This window comes from Microcebus murinus, chromosome 4, assembly GCF_040939455.1.
Source record: "Microcebus murinus isolate Inina chromosome 4, M.murinus_Inina_mat1.0, whole genome shotgun sequence".
In the NCBI taxonomy this organism is placed as follows: domain Eukaryota; kingdom Metazoa; phylum Chordata; class Mammalia; order Primates; family Cheirogaleidae; genus Microcebus; species Microcebus murinus.
In genome coordinates, this window is record NC_134107.1 from 36292177 (window position 1) to 36309140 (window position 16964).

The 16964-nt window shown below is 39.2% G+C and overlaps 1 long non-coding RNA gene across 3 annotated transcripts in view; it reads right to left on the reverse strand.

Moving 5' to 3' along the window:
- Positions 1-616: 616 nt before the first annotated feature.
- LOC105867790 (uncharacterized) overlaps positions 617-16964 on the reverse strand; it is a 126509-nt gene continuing 110161 nt past the window's right edge. Inside the window, exons 4-5 of one of the 3 annotated variants that reach the window (XR_012918952.1) lie at positions 12064-12260; positions 617-4538 (exon numbers count right to left, since the gene is read on the reverse strand). This is a non-coding gene — a long non-coding RNA (uncharacterized LOC105867790). Of the gene's footprint in view, positions 4539-11950; positions 12264-16964 lie in introns of those variants that run through there. The other 2 variants (XR_012918951.1, XR_002223630.2) reach the window with 2 other exon arrangements.

Sequence of the window (16964 nt, forward strand, 5' to 3'; positions counted from 1 at the left end):
CATATTAATAAGAAAGACAGAGAAATTAAACAACTTGTTCGATTCCCACTACCAGGGTGACAATAGAATTTTCACCACCTGATTCCAGACGTTAAGTCTGCTCACTTACTGCAGAGCTCTGGAGAGCAGCTAAAACAGAGAGAGGTGAAGAAGAAAGGAGAAGCCATTATAAGTGAGAAAAAAGAATCTGAGCTTAGATGGGTACAGGAGGAGGCACAGCAGAGTCAGTGCTGTGAAGGACCTGTTTGGGAGGGAGCCTGGATGATTTGGGCATTTGTGAGCTTTAGAGTCAGACAGAGTGGGATATAAATTACAGCTCTGCAACTTACTGACTGTATAGGAGAAAGGGAGAGTTCCCCAAGCCTCTGCTCCCTCATCTATAATATGGGATAGCGTCCTCCAAGATTTGCTGTGAGATTTTGGTGACACGACTTATATTTTTAAAGAGCATCACTCATACATTTTTATTTCCCTTTTCCTGATTGGAGCAGGTTATTACTGATGGTAGGAAATAGTGAGTGGTTGTTGGTCACAAACACCTGGTCTAATCCATCAGTCAAAACAACCACCTGCACTAAAGCAGGGTTGTACATTATTCATTGGATTTTGACAGGTTCTTTGGTTGTTTTATTTTGACCAGCTCAAGTCAGTCCAAACAGTTTGTGCAGCTCTAGGAAACAAGCTGGGTTTGGCCTGCACATTTTGGCATCCTGAACCACAGGATCAAGGTGGGGAGGGGTGTGGGGAGAGGTCTGGTGGTGGGGAGGGAAGAATGGAAAAGTACCCGGCAGTGCCTCCTGAATCCAACTTCCTGCTGGCGAAATCCACCTCTTGCTGACTCTGAGTCACCGACAGCATGCCTTCCCTCCCCTGCGGCCCATCCGCCCATTAGGCCCGGCAACTCTCCTCCTAGGCTGGCTTCCCTCGCTCGCTCCCACACGTGTGCTCAAGGTGGAGGCAGCCCTAATGAGGAAACACAAGGCAGCTGCTGTGGCAGGCATCTCTTCCTCAGCCAGCAAAAGGAGGCCTGCAGCAACCTTGCCTGCAGGGCCTGCCCGGGCCCACTGCCTTGCAGGTCACCCTGCACACGGGCTGCCCTCACCCCTGTGACCTGGAGCCCTCCCATAGGATGGGGAGCCTTGGAACCCAAAGACACCAGAGCTGCCTCCCTGGTGAGGAGGAACCCCTGTAAACTTGTTCTTGGGACTTGTCCCATGTATTAATGTAGGGGCAGACCTGAATGCAGTGTGATTTCATGAGCACTAGGAAGACATTCACCACAAACTCTCCTTGAAGATACTGTTCCTCGGCCTGATATCAAGATTCTCAATAATCTGCCTTTTCAATCTGTTTTTCAAAATGGATCTCTGCTCTAGCTTAGCATTTATTATGAACTTGATGAATCAATCATAAGACTGCCCTGTGACACTTGATAGAAATACAGACTCCAAGATTCTGACTCAGTAGGTTAGGGTGGAGCTCCAGGGTTCTGTATATAAGACCTTAGTTTGTTCTCCTGATCAGGTAATGTGGGAAGATGGCACTAGCCCAGTGGTTTTCTGTGTCCTGGGTGAGCAGTTCTAAGGCTCAGCTGAGGTGCCTCAATGGTCACATTAGGGGAGAGGAGAAGTTGCAGTGAGGGGAGCTCAGAATCTCAAAAATCCCCCTGTCATGGGTTGAACTGGGTCTCCCCAAAAGAGATATTGAGTTCTAACCCTAGGTTCCTGTAAATGTGACCTTACTCGGAAATAGAGTCTTTGCAGATATAATTTGTTAAGATGGGATTGTATTGGATTAGGATGGGTTCCAAATCCAATATAACTAATGTCTTAATGAAAGGAGGAAATGTAGATTTGGATGTAGAGACCCAGAGAGACACAGGAGTAACGCCATGTGAAAATGGAGGCAGAGATTGGAGTCATGTTGCCACAAGCCAAGGAGCACCAAAAATTGCTGGCCACCAGAAGCTGGAGAAAGCAAAGAAAGGTTCTTCTCTAGAGGCTTCAGAGAGAGCCTCGCCCTTCCAGCACCCTGATTTTGTATGTCAAGCCTCCAGTACTGTGAGAGGATAACTTTCTCTTGTTTTAAGCTACCAAGTTTGTGATAATTTTTTATGACAGCCGTAGGACATTAATACATTCCCCCTCAGGTTGTCTTCTCTCTATCACATACATACATATGCACACACGCGCACACACACACATTCACCCCCACGTGCCCTTCAACTAGAGCAGCTTGGTTATTTTGATTTATGTTATATTTTGGAGTTCAGCGTAATCTTTCATTTGGAGAAGAAATAAAAGGAGTTTTACTATAACCAAAGTTTGAAAACTAACCACTTTGGCCAAACTGAACCATAAGCTATTCTCCATGGATACCTTGAAGTCTTTTGAGGCCTATTTGTACTCACTATGTTCTTTACATCTGGACATTTCACCTACTTTTCACCTGTTAAAATATTAGCCAGCCAAGAAGCTCAACTTGAATATAATCTCCAGAAAGTCATGCCTGATATCCCTTCAATTAGATGTGATTTCCTCTGCTTTTGAATTCCAACTGAATTTTTGGATCTTCTCTTAGAGCATCTACTTTAGTCAACATTCCATTCTAGCCACATGTGAAATGTTTTAGTATCCACCTTGACTGTATTCTGGGCTCTGATTTTTGTATTCTTCTCCCTACTCTCACCCAGTGCTTTCCAGAGTGTCTTTCATAGAGCAGGTGGTATCCAATGAGCATTATTTGATAGAAGCTTGTGGTGAAATTTTACAAAGGGCCCTATTCATTTGGGTTTATTGTGTTGTGTAGGTGTGATTATGATCTCATGATAAAATAAAACTTTTGCAATGTTTCTCAATTAGATATTAATTTCAAATTCCCAAATAACTGTATCCACCAAAACATGCCCAGACTTCAAAAAGTTTCCCTGGGCCATTCCCTTTGCTAAAAGATTGCTTGTTTTATCTTATTTTTTTGAAAAATAGCAGAAATATTTGATTCCATCCTAATAATCCAAGACAATGGGTTCTTACCATTAGAACCAAGCAAGTACTGAAAAAAATCCAAAAAAATGATGTCTACACTTGAATTTGATAGTATCTTTATTATATTTTAATATATATTAAATGCAGCCAAGCATTATTTAATTGTTTATCTTATTTCACAAAAGTCCAAATTTCCTTTTCTGTTTGTCTCATGGATGCTTGAAAATCTTGCTGTACTGCATGATTTCTTTGGATTAATAAAGACTCTTTTACTCCTTTATGTATATTCAATAGATTTTCATTGGGCAATTACAGTGTAGCAGGTTTTATGGTAGATGTGTATAACTTAAAGATGATTATGGTAAAGACTCTGTCCATGTAACATTCAAGGAATAATAAAGGTGGCTATAGAAGCTGAAAGAGATTGATATGACTGCAGGTTGAGGCAAAAACCTATTCTGGAAGCTAACCTAAGAACCCTAAGACAATATATTTTGTGATCATCAGACTCTGTCTCCTGAAGATAAGTGGCAAAGTATGTCAGATAGAAGGCTCTAATAAGCTAGATACACAATTAAATAATTAGAAATATAATTGTCCAGACTCTCCCAATATTCAGATATCTTGTTAACTGAGATTTTCTTTTCTATGAAGATAATGAAGGAAATGCCAAAAGGGCTCTTGATGTGGAGAATGCTATTTTACACCGTGTGCTGCAGAGGAAATGGAGACTATTCTGGTCAATTGGCTAACAGCACTATTTTTCAGGTATCAACAATGTTCTCTATTTAGTCATCGAATGATCTCCATCAGGTTACCACGTCTTGGTGCTATTCTATTTTCATAAGTGTGCTTTCGTCACCAACACATTTTCATCCTTCTTAATATTTCCAATGGCATCACTTCACTCCACCAACGTAAAAAAACAAGCAATCTAAAAATTATCCTCTGCTGTTTCCCACTCATCCACAGAGAATGAAGTTGCCATTTATGGACACTTGCTGTTGCCATGTTTTTCAGAAAGTTTGCCATTCCACAAGCTGTTTTTAGCCCCCATACCCACGACACTTCTACAGGCATTTAGTATTTCTTTATCTGACGCTTTTCCAAGGCAATACCTCCGCCTCCTCATTGAATCATGCAGGCTGTCTCTTAATCGAATGATATTTTTTGAAGTGTTTCCTCACTGGAACCCAGAAGGTTGTTTCTCATATTTTCCCCCACACCTGCTTTGTACACTAACCTAAGGAGAACTACTTACATGGTTTATTGTCCTTTTTGGAACAGAAATATGATATTTGTCATTTCCCCATTCTCCACAATCTGGCCCAACAGTTGAAAGTGTCTAAAAATATAAGCTAATACTTCGTTATTTTCTTGCTCTGTAGAAAATAATATATTTACTCTGTTTGTATCTGGTGTTCTATAAAAGACTGGCCAAATTCAAAACTCTATGGTGCAGGATGACAGCTTGAAAACTAGCAGCAGAAAGATATATTCAAATCCCATTGATCAGAGATGTTCACAGGGACATCCGAACCTCAATTTTCTTGTCTGCAAAATAATAGAGTTGGGTAAAAGTTAAATGAGATATTGCACTGCAGGTTACATATCCAACACACTGTGTGACACATATTAGTAAACCAACAGTTTCTCCAATGGTAGAAATGTCATAACTATGGCAGGGTGCTAGAACAGGTACCCATGCCTAGGATGGCCATTCACTACCCATGTTATTGTAGTGTTAAGATAAAAGAAATTATTTTATTAATGTTAGAAACAGAGTTTTTCTTAAGAAGGTAGTTTTTCTTTAAGAAGAAAATCTTGATAAGTCCCTTGGAGAGTAGAAAATGAAACCTATCATACAATGGATGAAAGCAATGAAAAAAAAAAAAAACAATTCAACCACTCATCAAGATGAAGGAACTAAAATTTAGGGATGGGAGAAAGCAGAAAAAGGAAAAGAAGAAAACAGGAAAATGAAGAGAGCAGAGAATCATGGTGAGTGATTGGAGTTCAAGTTAGCCAATGTGGCCAAGTGACTTTTTGAAGAAGAAAAATGAGAAAATGTTTAACAATCAACTTAAGCTGTTGTTATTTTATGATATAAGCCCCTTTCATGTCCTTGAAGCTTAACTTTCACACAAAGTTCTGGAAGAATGCTTCATTGCTTGGATTTTGTTGTGGAATGGTTGTGGACATCAAGGAACAGAGATAGAATTCTCCCTCTGAGATAAAACAACAGGTAGAGCAGGTATGAGATAGTGAAATAATCTATCTGTGAGTACAAGAACTCAGATCTGGAGAGGACCATGAGAATATAAGTTCTCTGGAAGCTTGCAGAAAGCTTAGAGAAGGTAATATTCTTCCCATAAGACAAGAGAAGGGGGCTCTAGAACTATTATCTAGACCAGAGTTGGCAAAGTTTTTCTCTAAAGAGCCAGATAGTAAATATTTTAATTTGTGGGATATGTGGACTTTATTGCAACTACTCAATTCTGCACTGTAGCAGAAAGGCAGACATAGACAATATGTAAACAATTGGGTATGACTGTGTGTCAATAAAACTTTATTTACAAAGACATGTGGATGGCTAGATTTGGCCCATGGACAATAGTTTGCCAACTGCTGATCTAGACCAAGGGTCAGCAAACTACCATCCACAGACCAAATGCAGCCAGTGTCTGTTTCATTTACGGCTCTGTGAGCTAAAAATGTGTTTTACTTTTTAAATGATCATGTTTTAAATGATTATATAAGTACTTACATAATAAAGTATTTTGCTTCTTGTCCTGCAAAGCCTAAAATATTTATTATCTGACCCTTTAAGAAAAAGGTTGTGCTGTGGATTGAATGATTGTGTCCTCCCAAAATTCATATGTTGAAATCCTAACACTTGATATGATAGCATTTGGGAGGTAATTGGGTCATGAAAGCAAAGCCCTCATGCCAATGAAATTTATGACCTTATGAAAGAAGAAAAGGCACAAAATCTTGCTTCCTTTCTCTTTTCTCCACCGTGTGAGGATATGAGAAGATATTCATCTGCAAACCAGGAAAACTGCCATCACTAGACAGTGGATCTGCCAACACCTTGATTTTAGACTTCTCAGCCTCCAGATCTATGAGAAATAAATTTCTGTTGTTTATAAGTCTATGGTATGGGTATGGTTTGGGTATAGCAGCCTGAACTAACACAATTTTCCAACCCCTATTCTTAACCATAAGGGCCAGGTGACACCTGAGTTCCATGTACATTGGGTCAGAATTTCTATCCCTTGTGTTAAAGACCAAAGTTGGCATTTGGGGGAAAATTTTTTGTGGACTTTTAAAATATTCCTCAAAAGCCATCTTCTGCAACTCAATAAAAGGGTCCACCATATACATAGCTACAAAAGCACATAACCTGGGAATCTTCATCAATTTTCTCTCTCTTAACCCCTCATTTAAGGAACCACAAAGACCTGTCGATTCTATTTTGAAAATATCTACCCTAAGCTAACCTACTGCAATTACCATTGATGTTATCCTAGTCCATGCTATCTTTCATCCCTTACCCAGATAACTACCAAAGCCTTCTTCTTAACCCCACCCCAAAATGATCTGGGCCACAATAGAAGCCAGAGGGATTTTTTTTTTTTTTTTTTTAGTTTAAGTTCCATGTTACCCATTTACATAAAAATTTCCAATAGTTCCCTTATTTCATTTAGAATTAAAATCTAAACTCATGACCAGGCCTGCAAGGTCCTGGAAGATCTGTCCCCTACCTGCCTCTCAAACATCAAATGATGTGATCTAAGCCCACCTCACCTGGTCAGGGGTCCTTTGCCTTCTGTCATTTCCTAGGACTGGGCCAAGCTCTTTCTCAAAACAAGGTCTTTGGGACTTTTTCTTTCCTGTGGCTACAGTAATTTTCCCATGGCTTTTCACATGGGCGACATGCTTTCCTCATTCAGTTCTCAACTTGAGTATCACTTCATCAGAGAGGACTGTCATAACTCTCTAAAGTAGATCTCACGCCCCATGATAATCCGCCCTACACCTTGTTTAATCCTATATAATGAGTTCACTTCCCTGTAAGCTCCATGCAGTGTGCCCTGTACTTGGCACGGTGCTAGGCACTCATTAGTAAGCACGCGTTAATCTGTGCTGAGCAAATGACAGAATGCAACAAAGTTCATATAAATAATCAGAGAACAGACCAACATTTTATTGTAATTTGGCTGTTTATAAAACCTTTCAGATCCATTAACTCATTTAATCCTCAAAGAAACTCTGGCTGATAGTTATTTGATGCTTATTTATAGATAAGGATAATGAACCTCTCAGAGGTTGAGTAAATTATGTGAGATCACACAACAATTAGGGGAAAATCCAGACATGAGAATCGTATCCTCTCACTTTAAATTTGCTGCTCTTTTCAACACAACTGTATAAGCACCTACCAAGAGTCAGGCACCACTAATGTGCTGTGGCCTCAGATGTGATTCTGTAAAGCCTCAAGGGTGCAAAGCCCAGTAGGAGAGACGAAAGTAACTTTGATAACAGGCGGGATATGACAAAAGTACTAAGTATGCTATAAAGTATTTTGTGAAAAAAGAAAGAACTTCTGGGTCCAGGGTCATTAAGAAGAGTGTATTAGCTTTCTGGGGCTGCCATACCACCAACTGGGTGGTGTAAAACAGCAGAAACTTACTCAGTTCTAGAAGTTAAAAGTCTGAAATGAGGTGTCAGCAGGGCCATGCTCCCTCTGAGACCCTGGTTGGGGTCCTTCTTTGCTTCTTCCTAGCTTCTCTCGTACCACTCACCTATCCTTGGTATCCCTTGGCTTGCAGTGGCAGCACACTGATCTCTACCTCTGTCATCATATAGCATTCTCTTTGTGTTTCTCTGTCTGTGTTTCTGTTTTTCCTTCCTATAAGGACACAAGTCATATTGGATTAAGGCCCCCTCTAATGAAGTTTGACCTCCTCTTAACCTAATTACATCTGTAAAGGCCCTATGACCAAATAAGATCACATTCAAGGTACCAGAGGTGAAGACTGCAACTTATCTTTTTGGGGAACATATTTCAGCCCCTAATAGAAAGTCTTCCAGGGGAGATTATAGGACAATATTTTGGAGGTAATCATTCTTAAAGTGGGTAAAGAGGATTTTTTTGGTCATGTTTCTGCTAGGATAAAGCTGCAAAATAAACAGCCCCCAAATCTTGATGACTTCTAATAAACATTTTCTCACTAATGGGTCTGCAGGCTGGCCAAGGCAGCTCCGCACAGAGTATCAGGTCATGGTTTAGGTCCTCCAGTCTCTCATTGTAGGACCTGGGCTCCCTGGGGTATGCTCTTCTCTTAGTAAACAGCCAAAGTGCAAGAGACCAAGCAATGCAGGCAAACACAGGAAAGCTTCTGCTTGCATCACCCTGGCTACTGTTGCAGGGACCAAAGAAAGTCACATGACCTAGCCCAACATCCAATGGAGCCTTTAGTGGGAGGCACATGGCAAAAGGAGTGAAGAATTGAGAACAATCAATGTTTTACAAGATTTGTCACCAAATATTTACTCACAGGGGCTCTTATACTTTTCAAGGAGCTCAGAGATAGAAACTCTGACTGCAACTTTCTTCCAGAAGCCTTCATGAAGTTCTTACATATGGGGATCTTTATTTATACTGTGCAACGATAACATGTCTCAGATGAAAAATGTCCTAGAAATCGAAGTATTACATAGAACTTTCTAGCATTAATGAGAAACTAGTTTTCCCAAGTGCTCATGTTCTATATTTTTGTCTTCAGTAATGGCCAAAATGGGCCTTGCCAGTGTAATGTACAAGAAGGGTATTGCAGGGACAATGTTCCAGAAGGCCAAAATGAAGGGAGAGATGTCTTACGTGAGGTCATTGGGAAGAGAACAAGCCTAAGAAATAAGAACCAGTGGAAACACTTACAGGAATATTAAAAGTCAGAACCGAGTGAAAACTACAAAAGAATCAAGTGTTGTTTTACTTGGATGGATGAGGTCAAGCAGAGACTAAGCAAGAGAGTGAGGGGGGTCCTGGAAGTTGCCAAAAACATCTCCTAGATGTCCTCAGCTCCCTTTCAGTGACTGGCACATATATATATGGCCCATAGGCTTGTCCCACCAGAGGAATATAGAGTCAGAGTACACACGTTCCATCTGAATACCCACAGTACAGAGTAACGTGAAACACTAATTTTGTTTTTCTGGAAGAACCCATTCTACTCCAGGAAAGAATGTACTATTGAAAGGTGTTGACAGAATAGAGCTACAGTAGGGGAAATTCCCTGTCAGTCAGTATGAAATGAGTCAAAGGGGCCTGGAATGGTTGAGTGAGAACTTTGCATTTAAATAAGTAGAAAGTTAGCGCATGCCCCTGCTGTATTTACAGAGGTGCTTCCTAGAGCCAAAATGAGTGCAAAACTCTAGGTTTTCTAGGGATATTTTCAGATGAATCCAGAGAATGAAGGTTCCTTGAAATGATAGCACCCAAGAAATGCTAAAGCCACCGGAGATTTTTTAGCCTTGGGGACCCACAGGGAGCATCTATGAATATTTAATGGATTTTCTGATGGAAGAGGGAGAGGACCTGTTCCAAAAGATAGCCCAATGGATAGATATTATATTATCAGTTCAAACTATGTAATGAGAACTAGTGAGCTTCTGTAAAGCTTAAATGCAGAGGCAGGTGAGGTGGGGCTAAGGAGGGCAATTTGGTCTAGGTCTCATCTTCATAAGAGCCTCAAGTCAAAATTTTTAGCACTATCATTATACGATGTTTTATATTTAATCATTGTGTTACTTCCATAGTGTTTTCTATATGTATGTCAAAAAGATTTAATGTAAATATTACAAATGCAAAATAACCCTGGCTGGGAATTTTTTTTTTTTAAATATTTTACAAACCTCAAAAGGAAAAATGACTCAGATCCTTCTCAACCTGTAAGAAGCATTTGTTCTCCACCACTTACATGGTTTGAAAAGGAGAGGGCTTCTATGTAGGATGTGGGGATTTGTGTGTTGGGTATAGTATTGGCTTAGATGTCTAAGACTTCATCCAACTTCGACATTCTTTAATTCTAACTTCCCTAGGCTCTACTCTGCTTATCTGTAAAGGAGGTTGAAAATGTTCAGTGTTTCTCAACACAGAGTCTGAAACAACACTACCCATTTCTGGAAAGTCCTCTCCCCCTTGCCAACCCCACATCCCCCAGGAGCTTAACAACACATACTTCTCCTTCTGGTTTTAATTTGAATGTCAATTCCTCAGATTAAACTTGACTAATTTATCAGATTAGGTTAAGACTTCTGTTAGACACACACCTACCTACCTCACTTAAACTCCATGAGGGGCTGGAATCACTTATCATCATGCCAACATTGAGTACATAGCACAGTGTCTTGTGAACAGCAGAGGCACAATGAATAGTTATTACATAAATAAACAAATTACTTAGAATATTATTAGGTGTCAAGTGAGAAATACTGTACTAATATATTTAACAGGTTTCTTTATTACCATTTTCAGAGTCTTCTATATGTGAAGGACTATGGAAAGGCAATGAAAATGAGATATATACATTTGCTCAATTCTAAGATATGCTTTTTAAAAAAAATTACATTTTTTAAATTGAATGTGTTTCTTATAATATAGTGCTTAATGTGCTTCTCACTCTACCTACAGCTCCATCAGAATATGTGCTTAAATCATAATAATCATTTCCTGTAATTAGTAGTGTCATAGAATTAAGGAAACCCATTAGTGTAGAGTGTTTCTCAAATGCAGTTGATTACGGAATCCTTTTTTACAGAGCTTCTCCTGGGACTAGTGTTCTCTGGCATACATTTTGGGAAACACCGGAATAGAACACCACTTCCAAATATACTAACTTTTGAGTCTATTGGCCAGAATTGGGGAGCAATATGCTGCAGATGAAACGAACAACAAATTATGACTCCTAAGACATGAATATTCCTCAGCTTGCTTAGTAACCCCAGCCAAGTCACTTAGGCTTTCTGAATCTCAAGCATTTTATCAGTAAAAGAGGGACAATGATATCTGCCCTGCTTACCTCACAGGACTATTATTAGAGAATAACAGGAAAGTAAAATGTAGAGAGGTCAGATTCTGGTTAAAGATATTAAAATGAACAAAGAGTTTATGTTCCTTTCTTCCCAAAAATACACTGGAATGACAGTAAAGTGATCTTTTTAAAAGGGCTAAGCTCACACACACACCCAAAAAAAAAAAAAAAAAAAAAAAGGAAGGGAAAAAAAAAGCTACATTTTGGAAGCTGGAAGGCAGATGGATGAGTGATAACTGATTCAACAGATCCTAAAATACTGAAACCTAAAGAGGAAAACAGATAAGTAACTTAATTTGCACTCCTCAGCCCCAGAATATAATTGTAGGAATGAAATCTATGAGAAGGCAAGAAAGAGAGATCTAGAGCAAAAAAAGGATGTGAGGATCTTCCCACTTGAGGAGAAAATGGAGAGAGAGTGAGAGATAAAAAATAAATGCCCCAGAACTGACATATGTTTCCTCATTGAAAGTGCCTACTGGGTGCCCAACATGATGAACAAAAGAGAACTACCACCATGATGCATCATGGTAAAATCTCAGATTCAGTAGATGAAGATAACTGAAAAGCAATCTGGGGTGGGAGTGAGGAGACAGAATCAGAATGGAATCAAACATCTTGACAACCACAATTAAGTTGATCATTCGCCTGATGTGTTTGAGCATATTGATAATAGATTTACACTTATACAGAGAGTTTGATGATAAATTAGTGATTGGTGTATAGAAAACAAATAAAATCAGTACAGTTATTTTTCTTTTAAAATAAAAAATTTTGAAAGAAAGGAAATGTAATTATTGCATACCACATCATTCAACTGCAAAAATGTGTTTGTAAAATTGTAATAGCATAAACATTGAACAAAAATATATCCACAAATTTTGATATAACTATATTCAAAGGAGAGTTCATTATTTTTCTATTATAGCATGAAACATTATCATGAATTTAGCATCTTAAAATAACACACATTCCCTAACATTTCTATGAGGCAGAAGAAGTTCAGGCACAGCTTAACTGGCGCCTCTGATCCAGGTCTCACAGGCTGCAATTGAGGTTTCAGCTGGACTGCATTCTCATCTGGAGGCTTGACTGGGGAAGAATCCACTTCCAAGTTCATTCAGGTTGTTGACAGAATGTATTCCTTATGTCTGTAGGATTGATTCACGGCAGCTTTCTTCTTCAAAACAGCAAGGAATAAGGGAGTGAGTCTGCTAGTAAGATACAGTCTTATATAACATGACATAACATAATCCTGCACGTACCATACCATCACCTTTGTCATAGTCTATTGCTTAGATGCAAGTTGTACAACTATTATCAAAACTCAGTTTTAGAACATTTTCATCATATTAAAAGACCCTTCATGCCCACTTGCAGTCAATTCCAGTTCTCACCCCCAATCCTAGCCAACCACTAGTGTGCTTTCTATCTCTATAAATTTGTCCCAGCTCCTCCATTTTTTGTCACCTAAATGAGCCAATCCTAAACCTGCTTGCCCTTTTCCTATCCTGCATCCTTTTACTTTTTTTTTTCTGAGTTGCAAGGGGCTAACTCTGCCGGCTCCATTCTCAAATTTCCCACATCACCAGCTTCTCCAGCAGCTATTGAGGTTCCTCCATAAGTCTGCAACTCGCACTTGGTAATCCTACTGTGATTTCAGCTTTATTCTTGTGGTCCTGATCCCTAGCCTCCAAGAGCATAGCCTCCTCCTTTTGCCTCTCCAGCCTTAGGGTTGCTGGAGCTGACTCTTGCTAACTCATGAGAGTCAATGGTTAAGTTTCGGGGAAACTTTTGCAAGCCTGCTATTAAACCATTGGAAGCTCAAAATTGACCACAATAGTAGTATTTATATCATCAAAAATACTAGAAATCATGGTATTTTTGTTAGTTTTATTTTTTGGAGAGCTAGCTTATTAGCATACCACGGCTTAGCTTCTACCACTTGCTAATCTCTGGATCACCTCCTGTTGTATCCAGCCTCCAAGATGTATCCCAATATCTTTGCCTTCTGGTATTTACACTCTTATGTAGTCTTTCCCTCCCCCTTTGAATAGAACTGACTTGTGTAATCATTAGATTATTTCAGAAATAATAATTTTTGACTAGCAAGGTGAAGTCATAAAAGGCAGTATGGATTTTGTCTTATTGTCACTTGAATCACTCCCTCTGGGGCCAGTCAGCTGCTATGTCATGAGTGATCCAAGCACCTGATGGAGAGGTCCCTGTAGTGTGGAACTGAGGCCTTCAGCAACAAATCATATTATCGAGCCAGCTTGGAAGCAGATCTTTCAGCCATATCCAGCTTTCAAATAACCACAACCCAGACTAGTGTCTTCACTACAACCTAACAACAGACGCTGAGCCAGAACCAAACAGCAAAGCTGTTCCTTGATTCCTGACCACAGAAACTCTATAAGACAATAAATTATTATTCTTGGTTAAGTCACTAAGTTTTAGTGTAAATTGTTATGCCAACAACAGGCATCTAATACAGATTTTGGTACCAAGAGAGATGTGCTACCATAACAAAAGCCTAAATTATGAGAGTGACTCTGAAAATGGACAGTGGATAGAAACTGGAGAGAATTTGAGAAAAGTATCAGTGAAATCCTGAAGGGTCTCAACAAGCTGTCAGTAGAAGACTTTGTGGACGCAGCAAGTGAGGGCTTACAGGAAAGTGAAGAAAATAGTATTGGACCCAGAGGAAAGGGGCCCCTCATTATGTAATGGCAGGAAAGTTAGCAGCTCTGTCTCCTTTAATAACATGAGAAATATGAAGCATGTCTAATGACCTGGGTGAGCTAGCTCAGGAGGCTTCCAGGCAGAGTGTTGAAGGGGCTGCCTCATTTCTTCTGCTGTGTATAGTAAAATGCAAGCAGAGAGTGAAAAGCTAAAGGAAGAGCTGATGAGAAAAGAAGCCAAGAATTGCTGGGTTTGAAAATTCTCAGCCTCTTTACACAACTTATGATACTAAAATTAAGAAACAGTTTCTGGGCAAAGATCAAATCTAGGACACTTTTGGAAAAATATAATCTAAAGATGAAGCCAAAGGTGTGATCTCAGAAAGATCCTAGCCAGTGCCTCAAAGAACCACTCAATCAAGTAACAGAACTTCTAAGCAGCTTAAGGATGTTGGCCCTCAGCAATCTCACAGCAGCCTAAGGAACAGAAAGCCCTATCTCAAAGAAATGTGTGGATATGGCCTTTGTCTATTTAATATTTAAGAAAGAAGAGACAAAAGGTGCCTACCTTAACCCTGACTGAACATGTTAGTCTGCAGACTTGGCAATCCCTGGAGAGACTTCCGCCTCAAAGACAGCTGAACCTTGTGTGCCCTGAGTGACTCCAGGGAGCATCTGGCCCAGGACAAGTCACCGTACCATAAATGTAAATTTGCTTCTCAGCTCTGCTTTCAGAAATGAACTTCCAGCTTATCATAATCTCAATTCACTTGCAGAGGGGCTTCAGTGTAACCCCTGGCCCTTCTTCCCTCAGTGGCCCCATTTCTACAATAAGAGGAAGGGACAGTGACAATGGGATAAAGAGAGAGGCAAAGAGAGAGAGCAGGTTAGGAGTTCTTAAAAATTTAAGCATAAGATGCCTTCACTCTCATCCTAATTCCTCCCATACATAGTAGGAGTCCCTGAGAGAATAAATCAGCTTAAATCTAAGACAAATAAGGGAATCAAAGACAGTTTGAAATTCAGTGGAACAGAGCTGTTAGTGTACCTATCACCCAAATAGTGTTCACTGTACTCATTAGGTAGGTTTTTACTCCTCCACCCCTCCCCCTCCTTGATTTCCAATGACTTTTACTTCTCTCTGCACCCGTGTGTGCCCATTGCTTAGTTCCAAGTAATTAGAGAGTATATGTGGTGTTTGTTTTTCCATTCCTGAGATAATTCACTTAGGATAATGGTCTCTAGTTCCATTCACATTGCTGCAAATGTCATTAATTCACTTATTTTTATGGCTGAGTAGAACTCCATGGTATACATATACCACATTTTATTAATCTACTCATGAATTGATGGGCACTTAGGTTGATTCCTTTGTGACTGTGAATTGTGCTGCAATAAACATTCAAGTGCAGGTGCCTTTTTGATAAAATAATTTCTTTTCCTTTGGGTAGATACCCAGTAGTGGGATTGCTGAGTCCAATGGTAAATCTGTTTTTTGTTTTTTTTTTCTTTGAGGAATCTCCAAACTGTTTTCCATAGAGATTATACTAATTTGCAGCCCACCAACAGAGGATAAGCATTCCTTTCTCTCTGCATTCATGTCAGCATCTATTGTTTTTTGACTTTCTGATATAGCCATTTTCACAGGGTTAAGGTGATATTTCATTGTGGTTTAACTTGCATGTCCCTGACTCAAGCATTATAAAAGCTATCCATATAATAAAATCATTTGTACCCCTGTAATAATTTGAAATTTAAAAAAATTACCATATGACCCAGTAATTCCACTTCTGAGCATATATCCCAAAGAATTGAAAGCAAGATCTGAAAGAGATACTTATACACTCATGTTCATAGCAGAATTATTCACAATAGCCAAAAGATAGAAGCAACCCAAATGTCCATCAATGAATGGATGAACAAAATGTGGTATAAACAGTGGAATATTATTCAGCCTTACAAAGGGAGGAAGTTATGACACACACTACAAAACAGATGAACCTTGAAGACACTATGGTAAGTGAAAGAAGCCAAGCACAAAAAGACAAATATGATTCCACGTATATGAAATATCTAGAGTAATCTAATTTATAGAGACAAGAAGTAGAATGGTGGTTGCCAGAGACTGGGAGAAGGGAGAAATAGGGAGTCATTGTTTCATGGGTACAGTGTTTCAGTTTTACAAGGTGAAAACAGTTCTGGAGATGGATAATGGTGATGGTTATACAACAATGTGAATGTAAATAATACCACTGAATTGTACATTAAAAAGTGGTTAAGATGGTAAATTTTATGTTATGTGTACTTTACCACAATTAAAAATAATTTTTAAATGTGGGAAAGAAAAGAAATTCAGTAGAACAACAGAGAAATTTTTAGAGAATGTGGAGTGAGAGTAGGGAGGCACCATGTTGTCCTAGTAAATTATTACAAAAAATAGAAAGTCTGCCTCAAATACCAAAATAGAAGGCTACTGCACGCAAGGTCAGTAAATTACCTCAACTGAGTATCTACGATGGAACAGATGTCAAAACCTATTACTTGACTAACACAGCAACTTAAAGGCCTAGCTGTGTATGGAGGGTTCTCTCTTTTAGATATAGGGCTAAAATGAAAATTTCCCAAGCGACTAACGTAGTTACCTAAGTCTGGCTTCTCTGAGGAGAAGGTATCTTGTCCATAGAACATAGAACTTCATGAATGCAAAAGAATGGTTTTACAAATAAATTGTGCAGAGGTTTAAATTGCCCAAAGATGGCCTTAGATAAGAATAGAGGTCCACAGAATAGTTTAGGGAATAATGGCCATGAAATGAAACCATGAAAAAAGAAACCCCTGGGCTGCTTAAACAATTTTCACAGTCATAAAAAACAAATGCTAGACATTTGGGAAAGCATTTTTAGGGCTTCAGCTCATTAATTTTCTACAAATAGTAATAATAATAATAGTTGATCCTTACTGAATGCTACAATGTACTAAGCCCATGGGTCAACTCATTAATTCTCACAACCACACAATGAGCTAATTGCTACAAGGATTCTTAGCTTGCATATAGGAAGAAGCTTAGATCTTAAATAATTAGCCTAACATCACATGGCTAGCACATGGTCAAGCCAGGTAATTGACTTGAGCCCATGCTCTTAACCACACCAGATAGAGAATATTATGAATGAAAATATCAAGCCTTTTCCATAAAT